General features: G+C 47.5%; 1 long non-coding RNA gene across 1 annotated transcript; it reads left to right on the top strand.

Annotated features, from left to right (window-relative positions):
- The first annotated feature begins 267 nt into the window (after positions 1–267).
- Positions 268–1,376, top strand: LOC114434949 (uncharacterized). Its single transcript, XR_003670525.1, has 3 exons — positions 268–304; positions 652–1,164; positions 1,236–1,376. It is a non-coding gene; the product is annotated as an uncharacterized LOC114434949 (long non-coding RNA).
- Positions 1,377–14,160: the final 12,784 nt, after the last annotated feature.

Raw genomic sequence — 14,160 nt, forward strand, 5'->3', positions numbered from 1 at the left:
AGCTTGGTTCTTCACAGCCTACTGTGTCCCATTAACTTGTTGTGGCTCTGTGGTTCATGCTAACATTTTACTCTTCATTCTGTTGTGTGTTTTTCCATATTTCCCCTAAGAACACAAAAGCAGCAAAGTTTTTCTTTTAATAGAAATGTTAAGAATTCTTCAAGTTAGATGTGTTTAAAGTAGCGAATGTATTCATTTTATTTTCACAGGGAGCGTTTTATTTTGAAGGCAGTTTATGCAGTTCCTTCTGCTTTCCTCACGTTCTCCATTTCATGTTTACAACGGTGCAGCAGTCACTGACGATGTAAGTTATGTTCCCACTGATGTGAGATGAATGAGTACATGTTACTTACTTCCTCTGTTAGTGTAGCTTCCCCATGGCGTATGTTTGTACTCTTTAAGAGGTCCGGTTTGCCTGTTAGCATAATCGCGATTTAGCAAGCTAAGCTAATTCAGTGTTTTTTATGGCTGTTAGCCTCAAGCTTAGCTACATATTTATGTTACATGGTTAAAGGTGGAAACAGCACATGTGACTACGTGACAGTTAATCCTTATTTGAATGTATTTTATTTACTGTGAAGTTATTATTTACTGTATTCATTTAAGCAGTATGCAATGCTAAAACAGTCCTTTGTTTTAAATATATTTCAGAAACTGCCCTCTACAGTGCACTGTATTGCTCTGTATCAAAAATGCACCGCTGTATCCAGAAAGTCCTGCAGTAAAAGTTATAAACTCATCTGATGTCCCGTGAGCTTTCTGACCAAAGCCCTGCAGTGGTCCATCAGGCAAATTCAAATCAGCATCAGAGGTCACGATCCTCAACAAAGGTCCTTCGAGCCGGATGTTGACTGCTGCAGAATATGTCATCAGATGAAGATATAACACTCCCCCCACATACGGGTGCACAAGAGCGGATCACAAGGCAACGCCGCACACCTAAGCATCTAGAAGACTACATCCTTGCCTACCATCCTCGAGGGGGAGGATCCTCAACAAGAAAGTTTAACTGTGCTAACATTATCTAGCTGGTTACTGCTGCTAAGGATCTTGTGTTGTCTCCCTGCAGAGTGGTTGAGAAGCACCTGGACTCAAGATGACCCTTGGAAGAAATACTATGAGTCAATAGTGTTCCACCCCATTCTGCTGGTACCTCTAACCAAGGTAGGTCACTGAATTAGTTGCATTTCCCAGGCGTCTCACTTCAGTGTATTTAATTATTCACTCCAAACTAGGTCTGCTTGAACTATAGTCTCTGAACATCTGTTTCTGTTCGGGCGATCGTTGTGACCATCAAACACCTCATCACTGAGCCATTGATGATCATTTTAGAAGAGATCAATAACTGTCTTCATGCACTCATGGAAAATCTACCGGAAAACCAGCAGATAGTCATCTTGGTAAAAATTCTAATTACTTAAATTATTATTGACACTTTTGAGTGACATACATGTCTATATCTGGACTCAGTGTGCCTTTGACCCTGGCAGGATCAGCTGTCTGCTGAGGTGTCTGCCCTAGAGGAGGGTATACTTGACCATGATTACCTTTAGAGGGCAAGTATAGTAATTTTATAGCTATTTCAATTTCAAGCTGCTTTGGAAACAGTTCTGTTGAAGTAATTATTACTTGGCTCTTTTTAAACATCTTTAGTAACATGGCAGCCATTGGTTGTGTCAGCCCTGCAAACCCTGATGGACGATGTTGTGGACAGTGGAGACAGGCATCCCCCTCCCCCGAGATGATGTCCCACTCACAGCCAGAGGACTCCAAGGTCTTCAACGTGGCATCCCATCCGGTCCAGCAGCACCACCAGGGACTCCTGCTCAGCCAAAAATGTATATATGTTCTTTGTATATAGTCATTTCTGCTGATCTTTTGTAAATAGTTGTACATTTCAAGAATGCCCACTTGTAAATAGAAATGACTTATTAAATACTTGTACATAAAAAAGAAATTATTTACTGTTGTAACAAGGAACACAATGACAATAAAAATTCAATATACAATTTAACAAGTATTATTTATTTAAATAACAAACAACAATTTAAATAACAAACAACATAGAACTGTAAACCTTCAAAAAAGAAAAAAAAATCACCTCCTGTCCACCATCCTCTCCAATAAATTAAAAAGTCTCTCCATCCTCTCTCTGCTCTCTCTTTCTCTCCTTTCCTCAGCCTCTCTCTGCAGCCTCATGTCCTCTCTAATCAAGTCCAACATTTCCTCATCCACTCTCCTCCTCTTCCTCCTTGCTCTCCTTTGCCCTCCTGGCTGCCTCTCATCATCATCCTCCTCTTCCTCCTCATGCTGCTCACCCTCTGCAGCACCTGGCCCTGGTGTGTCCTCAGGGATGGAGGCAATTAGGACAGGCGGGGCAATAGAGGGCCTCTGTCCTAATACCCCGGAGTTTAATCAACTCCTCTGTCTGTTCCTTGTTCCCTACAACAGAATTACATGTAAAGCATATTTTTTTGGAATGTCAACAGGCGAAATCATATAATAACGATAATATTGCTCCTCAGGTTATCTACGCTTTATACTATATTAAATGATATTGTATTAACTATTAAATCAAAACGTTTACAGTATTAACTGGGCTCATAACACATCGTTATAATTGTAAGAGGAGTGAACAGTTAACTAACGTATGAGAACAAATTTACCTGAGACACAGCCCTGATGTGAGGTACACGAATATCAGCACAGTTATATAAGGTATAAGTTAACATCCAACACATTTGAAAGTGACAGCTTTTCATGTTACGTGAGTGATCGTATCAACAGGTTAGCTTACAACGCATCACATTCCAGTGTTAGCGTTATTCACGTCATGTTTTTAAAATAAAACGTACATTTTTCGAAATGCTATGCTATGCTATGATGATAAAAAAGACCCCCTGAAATCCTAGCCTTGAGCAAAAAGCTTGTTACTTACATTTAAATGTGTATTTGGCGCCGCTGCCACTGCTGCTACTTGCATTGCCCGCCATTGTTGGGGAAAAAAAATAAGCCCGCAAAGCATCTTGGGATATGTGAGGCCATGAAGGATGGTAGCGATGCATCCTCCGAATTCAGGCAAAAGGAGGACGCATTTGGAGGCAGCATTTGAAGGACCCTTTGACTTTTGGCGAATTGGGACAGCCTCCGCGCAGCATTGTGACGTAAGCGGCCTTAAAATGCGCACTCAAAAGGATGCAGACCCGGAATTGGGACACAGCTATAGAGCTTCTCAACTCTACGAATGTAGATGCCTTCCTCCACGCTCTTCGGCGTTTCATCGCCAGGCAGGGTCGACCAAAGGAACTGCTGTCAGACTGTGGCACCAACTTCCGCGGGGCTGAGCGAGAACTCACAGAGGCTTTCGCAGCCATGGAACCACAGCTGAAAGATCAATTGACAGAATACCAAAAGAAAGTTTAACTGTGCTAATATTATCTAGCTGGTTACTGCTGCTAAGAATCTTCTATTGTCTCCCTGCAGAGTGGTTGAGAAGCACCTGGACTCAAGATGACCCTTGGAAGAAATACTATGAGTCAATAGTGTTCCACCCCATTCTGCTGGTACCTCTAACCAAGGTAGGTCACTGAATTAGTTGCATTACCCAGGTGTCTCACTTCAGTGTATTCAATTATTCACTCCAAACTAGGTCTGCTTGAACTATAGTCTCTGAACATCTGTTTCTTTTCAGGGGATTGTTGTGACCATCATATCCATCATCACTGTGCCATTGAAGATCATTTCAGAAGAGATCAACAACTGTCTTCATGCACTCCTGAAAGATCTACCAGAAAACCAGCAGATGCTCATTTTGGTAAAAATTCTAATTACTTGGGCGCTATTGAGCAACGGATCAAGATGGCGGCATAATGTGGATGCTCTGTACAACTTCGCACTAAATAATTTTGAAACTGCAAGTCAACAATACTAACTGAACTGGGATTATGTCTAAAGCTACTACAGTCAAAGACAGTGACTTTTTCACTCGAAAACGCGGTTCCCAGAGGCCGAAAATCAGCACCCCACCGACTGTAGGGGAGACGAAGACAGCACAAGCAGCATGGCGGACCTGTCGGCGGTGCTTGTTGAACTTAAGTCACTTTGCTCTGAGTTTGAATCTAAACTAGACAGTATCGATGGCCGCTTGAGTAAAAAGGCCAACTCTGTCACGGCCTTGGAAAACAGTATGTCAGAAGTGAAGCAGAATATAGCTGCCAATACCACCAGAATGGAAGAAGCTGAAAACCATATAACGTCGGCAGAGGACCAGTTGGAGAAACACACCACTGATTTGACCAACGCTATGAAACTAATCGCATACCTGGAAACCAAGACTGAGGCCCTTGAAAATCGAAGTCGAAGGAATAACCTGCGGCTGTTCGGCCTGCGAGAGGGTGCTGAAGGCAACCAAACGCTACTTGAATTCATACAGGGCATTCATACAGTTGCCTCGCTGGCTGGAACTGGACACAGATAGGACCTTCATCCTAGAGGGCTCATCGAACCCCAGCACCACCAAAACCAAACCAGAATAGAGCGGTTCTCATTCGATTCCTGAAATGTGTTTTTTCCAAAATCAAACTTTACAGCCAGTGGTGGTATAAACAACTGGAATGCTGTGTAGAGTATATCTGTGCAGCATATCTTGTAGGTCTCATTCTGATGATGTTCTCAGCAGATGCTGTTTCAATATTTTACAACATTTGTTAAAGTTGCTTTTAAGATATTAAAATACCTGTTTCTGAGGATTTCATGAAGCCTTGTTCCAGTAATTTTAAAGAGATACTTTTTACACATTAAAACCTCAGTAAAAACAATTTGTGTAAATGTGTGTGGTTAGTGCTATAAATAAAGTTTCCATGAACCTCTCCTGTCAGCGTTCACATCAAATCCCGCTGTCACCAAGTCCAGGAGCAGTAAGTGTAGATAGCAGCAAGCAAGCATAGAGCTCAGAGTCACAGTTCTGTGTGAAACAGCACAGACAGATGTGTTCACTTCATTCATGAATTTAAAGAAATCCAAAGCACGGTGTCCCCTCATGCGTTTACCTTTTGTGGCTGTCAGACATCTGATGACTGTCCTGGATCTGTTTCTCATCGTTTCTTCCTGCAGCCGTTGCTTCATTACTCTTCATAGTGTCGGCTTGTAATTCGCGCAGAAGCGTGACCGGGCAACCATTGTTGTTTGGTTTAAAATCTTATATATTCACTGATATCCACGCGTATACAGTTATCTACGTTTCAGTTGGAGTAGAGAATATATATTTTTTTCAACTTTAGTTTTCGGTTGAGCGAGCAGAGCTAGCTAGCTAACGGTGACAATCTGTACTATCACTTGATGAAATACTTTGTTGTACTATTCTGCTTCAGCTACCTAACAGAAGATACTCTGCTTTCCTCACGTTCTCCATTTCATGTTTACAACGGTGCAGCAGTCACTGACGATGTAAGTTATGTTCCCACTGATGTGAGATGAATGAGTACATGTTACTTACCTCCTCTGTTAGTGTAGCTTCCCCATGGCGTATGTTTGTACTCTTTAAGAGGTCCGGTTTGCCTGTTAGCATAATCGCGATTTAGCAAGCTAAGCTAATTCAGTGTTTATATGGCTGTTAGCCTCAAGCTTAATTTTAGCTACATATTGTAGTGACCTGGGGTGGGTGTGTGTCCTGACGAGCCCTCAACTGTCTGCCAGTCCTGTTCGTGCGCAGGATTTCTAAGGTGTGCACGCACAGTGATTGGACAGGCAGAGTGGGGGAGGGCTGCCAGTGGAATTGTGGGTGTTGTGGTTCTGTCGGGCAGTTAGTTTTGAGTGTCGTTGAGACTGCCCTGTTGTGTGGTTGCCGGACTCAGTTGCCGCAATTGTAGCGCATTCTGCTGACGTTGAATAAAGACCCGTTGTGGGATTAAGCAACAGCAACGTCTCCGGGCCGTTCCTTTACATTGGTGTCAGAAGTGATTTTTTTTTCTGGACTTTGGCACTTTGGCATGGCTTGCTACGGCGGGGCGAAGGTAAAGATGGAGGGGGAGGAGGACGCTGGCGGGTGGTCGGAAGGCACGCTCAGAGGGTTCTCCAGAGCAGCACGGGAGGCTAAGGTACGGCTGAAAACGGACCTGGCGGAGATGGCCAGAGACGCAGGCGTTTCTCCGACAGCCAGAGACCGTCCTAACAGTGCCCCAGCCACATCCGGGCCGCAGGTCGGAACTCGGAATGTAAACAAACATGGCGGCGCCCATCTCAGTGCAACTGGCCCGGGCGTGAAAACACCTAAGTATTCGGGTAAGGCGGATTGGGAAGCTTTCCATGCCCAATTCGAACTTTTGGCTCAGGCAGAGGGGTGGTCAACAGAGACTAAAGCGCTGCAGTTAGCTTTGTGCCTCACGGATGAAGCCCTGTCATGTTTGCTGTTGCTGAGTGTGGAGGATAGATGTGATTATGGTGCTTTGGTGTCAGCCCTCCGGAGACGCTTTGGACAATATGTGCAGCCTGAGCTGCTTCGTAATGAACTGAGCAACCGGTGCAGGAGACCAGACGAGCCTTTGCGGGTGTTGGCGAATGACATAGAGAGCCTGACCAGGCGGGCATATGCGCACATGCCTCTCTCTGTGCAGGCTGAGCTTGCTCGGGACCAGTTCATAAGAGCCCTCTGTCCTGCTGAGCTGCGGATACAGGTACAGCTACAGCACCCCCAGACGCTGCAGGCAGCCACGGAGATGGCAATGGAGAGGGAGATTGTGTGGGGTGTGTCTGTTGGCAGCTGTGGGATGGCGGGCCCAGCCATGGTGAGGGGGGTTTCAGACTGTCCTAAAAAAGATGAGAAGCCAGCCTGGGTGGACGAGTTGACTGAGATGATAAGGGCTGTGGCTCTGCAGCCCACACGCCAGTCACGCCCTGGTCCTGGGCTATGCTGGGAGTGCGGTCAGCCTGGACATCTGGCTAGAGAGTGCCGGAGAGAACGGCGGAAGCAGGGAAACTCTTCCGGGACCGCATAGTGGGGGATATGCGGACCCGTAATTCTATCCCCCTGGTCTCAGAAGAAGATGCAGATCTCAAGCTGGTGGTTGCGGTGGGACGCACACGAGTGGGCCACTCTGGCTACGTACCAGCCACTGTGGATGGAGTGCCCTGCACAGCGCTGGTGGACACAGGGTCAACAGTGACAGTGGTGAGACCAGACATGGTTCCGGCTGGGTCCCATCTCAAGCCCACCTCAGTAAACCTGCTCACGGCCACCGGTGGGATGTCACCAATGATTGGCAAAAGCATGATGACGGTTGCAGTAGGGGGAAGTGCAGAACACCAGCGGGTGTGGATAGCTGCAGTGCAGGACCCCTGTATCCTAGGCATGGACTTTCTGACGGCCACAGGCTGTGTGCTGGACCTTGGCAAGGGCACCGCAACATTCCGCGGGGGACCTGTTGTTTTGCTGACTCCTGGTAATACTTCAGCTCTACCCCCAGTCAGGCTGCCCGTTCCCTCGTCCAACCTTGTGAACGCCCAAGCCTGCACCAGCGGCCACAGGGTCCCTAGGGGCCGCAGCAGCTCCTGGGTTGACAAGACAGAGACTCCAGGGGATCCACCTTCCGCTCTCAGGTACTCGCCATGCTCAAGAGAGGGGGAAGACCTGTCGGCATTGAAGGGAATTTGGAGAATAAACTCTGCTAACCTGGGTGCTCAGCAAAGAGAGCAGCTGTGGCGATTGCTGGTGGAATTTAAGGACAGCTTTGCATGGAGTGAGGAGGATGTTGGGAGGACGGGTCTGGTTGAGCATGTGATTGACACAGGAGATGCACGGCCAATCAAATGTCGCCCGCGGCGCCTACCTCTGGCACGCCAACAGGCATGTGATGACGCAGTAGAGATGATGTTGAGAGCAGACATCATCGAGCCGTCTGACAGTCCCTGGGCTGCTGCAGTGGTCATGGTCCCCAAGAAGGGGACTGGATGGAGGTGTTGCTCAGACTACAGGCCATTAAATGCGGTGACTAGAAAGGACTCTTATCCCCTGCCCCGGATAGATGAGACACTGGACCTGGTCGCAGGGTCCTCGTGGTTCTCCTCTCTGGACCTACGCAGTGGATATTACCAAGTCCCATTGGCCCCAGAGTCCAGGCCAAAGACAGCTTTCTGCACCGGCCGGGGATTATGGCAGTTCAAGGTTCTCAGCTTTGGCCTGTGTAATGCCCCAGCCACCTTTGCAAGGTTGATGGACAAGGTGTTGGCCGGGGTCCCACGGCAACAGTGTGTGGTCTACCTGGATGATATCCTGGTGCATGGTGGCTCCTTTGAGGCGACACTGGAATCACTGCGGGTGGTGCTGGAAAAGATCAGAGCGGCCGGACTGAAACTGCACCGCCGTTATTGTGTCACTCGCAGGGAGCTTCTGGCAGTGGTGCTGTCGATCCGGCACTTTAGGTACTACCTCTGTGGCCTGCCTTTCACTGTGCGAACTGACCACTCAGCACTTCAGTGGCTTATGTCTTTCAAAGAACCAGAGGGGCAGATCGCTAGGTGGATCGAAGAGCTGCAGTCATTAAACTTTGGTGTGGAGCACAGATCAGGTAACCTTTTCTCGCCGCCCCTGTGCTGCTGACGACTGTCAGCACTGTGACAGGAGGGAAACTCGAGAGGAGGAGTTGCTTGAGGAAGGAGGCGCTTGTAACCCAGCAGAACTGCCGGAGGGGATTATATGCAGGGAGCTGCAGTTAGTGGGTGAAGCAGAGTGGAAGCAGGAGCAGGAGCAGGATCCTGACCTTCAGCCTGTGTTGCAGTGGATGGAGTCTCAGCACAAACCCCCATGGGAGAAGGTTGCCAGCCTGGCCATTGCAACCAAAGCCCTGTGGGCACAGTTTGGGGCTTTACGCATGCAGCAGGGCATTCTTCAGAGGGCATGGAAAGATCTGGCAACAGGGGAGGAGAGGTGGCAGGTGGTAGTCCCTAGAGGCCTGTGACAGAGGGTGCTCAGAGCCATGCACTGAGCTGCAGGGTCGGGCCACTTTGGGGTCGCAAAGACCCTCCGCCGTCTGAGGCAAAGTTTCTACTGGAGTCGGTGCCGGAGGGATGTGGAGGATTTTTGCCGCCGCTGTGACCTCTGTACAGCACGTAAAGGGCCCCCTGACCGTTCCCATGCTCCTCTGCAACAGTTCCTGGTGGGGTCCCCAATGGAAAGAGTGGCGGTGGACGTAATGGGACCGCTACCACGCTCTGACAGGGGCAATCGCTATGTCTTGTCTGTTATGGACTACTTCACAAAGTGGCCAGAGGCGTATGCCCTCCCTGACCAAGAAGCCGAGACGGTTGTGGACGCTTTAGTGGAGGGCATGTTCAGCCGGTTCGGAGTCCCAGAGACCATTCACAGTGATCAGGGGAGGAATTTTGAGTCTCGGGTTTTTGCTGTCATGTGTGAGCGCCTGGGTATTCAGAAAACCAGAACCACCCCTTTACACCCTCAGAGTGATGGTCTAGTGGAGAGGTTTCACCGCACTCTGGGGCAGCAACTGGCCATTCTCACCTCCAAACACCAGCGGGACTGGGACTCGCACTTGCCTTTGGTGCTGATGGCGTGCCGCTCAGGAGTCCACCTCTTGCACCCCAGCCCTCCTGATGTTGGGCAGAGAGCTGCACACTCCAGCTGAGCTGGCTTTTGGTCGGCCACCGGATTCACCAGATGTCCCTCCAGGCCCTGAGTATGCTAGGCTGCTGCAGGATCGCCTGGAAACAGCTCATGAGTTTGCCCGGAAGCAGCAGCAAAGAGCAGCGTGAGCAGCGTGAGGCAAAAGAGGAATTATGACGTGAGGGCCCGAGGGCGACAGTTATCAATTGGAGAATTGGTTTGGATTTACAACCCTCAGCGGAAAAAGGGCCGGTGTCCTAAGCTTGACAGCAAGTGGATGGGTCCAGGCCGGAGCTTGGAGAGACTTGGAGAGGTGGTCTATAGAGTGCAAATGCCCAACAGGCAGAAGAAGGTGGAACTCCATCGAGACAGGCTGGCTCTGTATCAGGGGGACAGGGTCTCGCAAGCTTCAAGGCCTCTGGTTTCCCCTGTTCAAGGAACCTCAACACCTGTGGCCCTTTCCTCAGGGTCGATGCAGGGCGGCCGGGAAGCAGGCCAGTCAGCCTCTGCAACGTTTTCTGGTGAAGCAGACGTCAGCTGTCCTACAGTCACCCAGTTTCCCAGCCCCAACCTTTTAACCTGTTCCCCAGGCCAACAGGGGGGGCGTCCGCAGCGGAGGAGGAGGCTTCCACGTCACCTCTTGGACTTTGTCGGGCCCTTAGGGCAGCAGTAATAGGTAGCTAGTGGTGAGATCATTAGTTGTGGGGCAAGAATGTGCCTCGGTCTCACTGGAAGTGACGGTAGTCTACCCGGATCTTCCTGGCTAAAAAAAAAAAAAAAAAAGCAACAAGAAAAAAAAAAAAAAAAAAAGGGGGAAGTTGTGACTTGTGAAAGAATGTTGGACTTGGGGGGGGTATAATTGGTGTTAATGTTTACTAACTCTTGGCATCATGTGTTTTTTTCTTTTTCTTTTCTTTCCTGCTCTGTCCTCGTGGGCGAGGACCTTTATGGGGGGGGGGGGGCAGTGACCTGGGGTGGGTGTGTGTCCTGACGAGCCCTCAACTGCCTGCCAGTCCTGTTCGTGCGCGGGATTTCTAAGGTGTGCACGCACAGTGATTGGACAGGCAGAGTCTTACTGCCAGTGGAATTGTGGGTGTTGTGGTTCTGTCGGGCAGTTAGTTTTGAGTGTCGTTGAGACTGCCCTGTTGTGTGGTTGCCGGACTCAGTGGCCGCAATTGTAGCGCATTCTGCTGATGTTGAATAAAGACCCGTTGTGGGATTAAGCAACAGCAACGTCTCCGGGCCGTTCCTTTACAATATTTATGTTACATGGTTAAAGGTGGAAACAGCACATGTGACTACGTGACAGTAAATCCTTATTTGAATGTATTTTATTTACTGTGAAGTTATTATTTACTGTATTCATTTAAGCAGTATGCAATGCTAAAACAGTTTTAAATATATTTCAGAAACTGCCCTCTACAGTGCACTGTATTGCTCTGTATCAAAAATGCACCGCTGTATCCAGAAAGTCCTGCAGTAAAATTTATAAACTCACCTGATGTCCCGCGAGCTTTCTGACCAAAGCCCTGCAGTGGTCAATCAGGCAAATTCAAATCAGCATCAGAGGTCACGATCCTCAACAAGAAAGTTTAACTGTGCTAACATTATCTAGCTGGTTACTGCTGCTAAGGATCTTGTATTGTCTCCCTGCAGAGTGGTTGAGAAGCACTTGGACTCAAGATGACCCTTGGAAGAAATACTATGAGTCAATAGTGTTCCACCCCATTGTGCTGGTACCTCTAACCAAGGTAGGTCACTGAATTAGTTGCATTTCCCAGGTGTCTCACTTCAGTGTATTTAATTATTCACTCCAAACTAGGTCTGCTTGAACTATAGTCTCTGAACATCTGTTTCTTTTCAGGGGATTGTTGTGACCATCATATCCATCATCACTGTGCCATTGAAGATCATTTCAGAAGAGATCAACAATTGTCTTCATTAGGGATGTCCCGATCCGATCACATGATCGGAAATCGGGCCCGGAATCGGACATTACCTCCCGGTCAGGACTCGGATATATACTTTTTAGGGCTGTCAAAGTTAACGCCTTCTGTGCAGGGTGGCTCTGTGTCTTGTAGTGCAGGGGTATGACAGCTGCTTTTGGTGCGACAGGTCCTGGTTCGAGACCTCGATGTGCTGCGTGTGTGAAATCTCCCAGTGTGGCGGCGCACGCACACACAGGCCTGTCGCGATAAACAATAAATCAATTAATTGCACGATAACTTTAAATGGGCTCGATAAGTTTTTCGGCCGCGATAAATTACATTTGCACGCTGGTTTGTTTTCCTCTCTCTCTCCCCCTCTCGCTGTCAAAGAGGCTGGATGACAAAAGGCGTCACTCCGTGCGTCGTAGCGTATAAAGTGTGCAAAGTCCGGCCGTCAGATTTAATATGGCCCGCGGCTTCTGTCTTAAAATGTGTCAAACCAACAGGTAGCTCTTATTTTTTAACTCATTGTGTGAAGTTTACGGGATGTTCTGAGCAGACCTCTGTCAGCTCGCTGTCTGCGTCGCCACGGTGCGTCACAGCGCTGCAGGGCTTGGACGCTGGTTACAGCAACACAGAGAGCTGTGAAGCTGCTCAACACCGGTTCAACACTTCCACACAATTCACCACAACACTAAACATGCTTATGAATAACGTGCCATCAAAGAGAGTCCGCGTTGTACGAGTGAAGTTCTCTGCCTTCTTACTGGCGGCACTCGCTGCAGCGCCACCCAGTCTAGTCCTCTTGCCCAATCCTCTGGTGCCATCTCTGCTATTTTATGTGTTTCTGTCTACATGGTGGCGTTTTTAAAAAAAAAAAAAAAAAATCAAATGACTCAGACTCGGACTCGAGGGCAAAAAAACCTGATCGGGACATCCCTAGTCTTCATGCACTCCTGAAAGATCTACCGGAAAACCAGCAGATGCTCATTTTGGTAAAAATTCTAATTACTTGGGCGCTTTTGAGCAACGGATCAAGATGGCGGCATAATGTGGATGCTCTGTACAACTTCGCACTAAATAATTTTGAAACTGCAAGTCAACAATACTAACTGATCTGGGATTATGTCTAAAGCTACTACAGTCAAAGACAGTGACTTTTTCACTCAAAAACGCGGTTCCCAGAGGCCGAAAATCAGCACCCCACTGACTGTAGGGGAGACGAAGACAGCACAAGCAGCATGGCGGACCTGTTAGCGGTGCTTGTTGAACTTAAGTCACTTTGCTCTGAGTTTGAATCTAAACTAGACAGTATCGATGGCCGCTTGAGTAAAATGGCCAACTCTGTCACGGCCTTGGAAAACAGTATGTCAGAAGTGAAGCAGAATGTAGCTGCCAATACCACCAGAATGGAAGAAGCTGAAAACCGTATAACATTGGCAGAGGACCAGTTGGAGAAACACACCACTGATTTGACCAACGCTATGAAACGAATCGCGTACCTGGAAACCAAGACTGAGGCCCTTGAAAATCAAAGTCGAAGGAATAACCTGCGGCTGTTCGGCCTGCGAGAGGGTGCTGAAGGCAACCAAACGCTACTTGAATTCATACAGGGCATGTTGCCTCGCTGGCTGGAACTGGACACAGATAGGACCTTCATCCTAGAGGGCTCATCGAACCCCAGCACCACCAAAACCAAACCAGAATAGAGCGGTTCTCATTCGATTCCTGAAATTTCAAGACCGGGAGTTTGTCTTTCGCTCCATTAAACAACTTGACATCATGCATGGGGGAAACAAACTCTTCTTCGTCCAGGACCTTGCATGTATGCATGCATGCATACGTATATGTGCACATGCATGCATACATATGTGTGTTTGTGTGTGTATATGTGTATGTATATATATATATATTTGTATTTTTTATGGATTTTGGCAATGTAGGGAGCTGTATTATAATTTCAATCATGTAACGTTGATATACACATATGCATGCTCAGTTTTATTTCTCATTATTATTATTATTATTTTTTTTAAATCAACGTGAGTTGACTATATATATATATATATATATTTTTTTTTTTTTAAATATAAGGTGCACGGTTGGCGGACTCCTCTGGCTGCCAGTGGAGCTAGTTCGTGTAGTTTAGCTGCTCCTCTATAGAGTGGATCATCTTGGGATATGTGAGGCCATGAAGGATGGTAGTGATGCATCCTCCGAATTCAGGCAAAAGGAGGCATTTGGAGGCAGCATTTGAAGGACCCTTCGACTTTTGGTGAATTGGGACAGCCTCCGCGCAGCGTTGTGACGTAAGCGGCCTTACGAGCTGGAATGTTAGGGGACTACGGAAATTGACTAAAATGAAACAGGTTATAAATAGGATCAAACAGCTTAAATCTAAAATAATTTTTATCCAAGAAACTCATTTGACAGTTTCAGATATCAAACCGATACAGAATAGATGGCCTGGCAAAGTGATACATGCGTCATACAGTAATTATGCTAGAGGTGTACTTATTTTAATCCATAGAAGTATACCATTTCAACCTATAAAAACAATCCAAGACCCAGCTGGGAGATTCATCATTACACATGGCACCATCCTCTTCCTTACATTAA

Source organism: Parambassis ranga, chromosome 4 (assembly GCF_900634625.1).
Source record: "Parambassis ranga chromosome 4, fParRan2.1, whole genome shotgun sequence".
In the NCBI taxonomy this organism is placed as follows: Eukaryota; Metazoa; Chordata; class Actinopteri; family Ambassidae; genus Parambassis; species Parambassis ranga.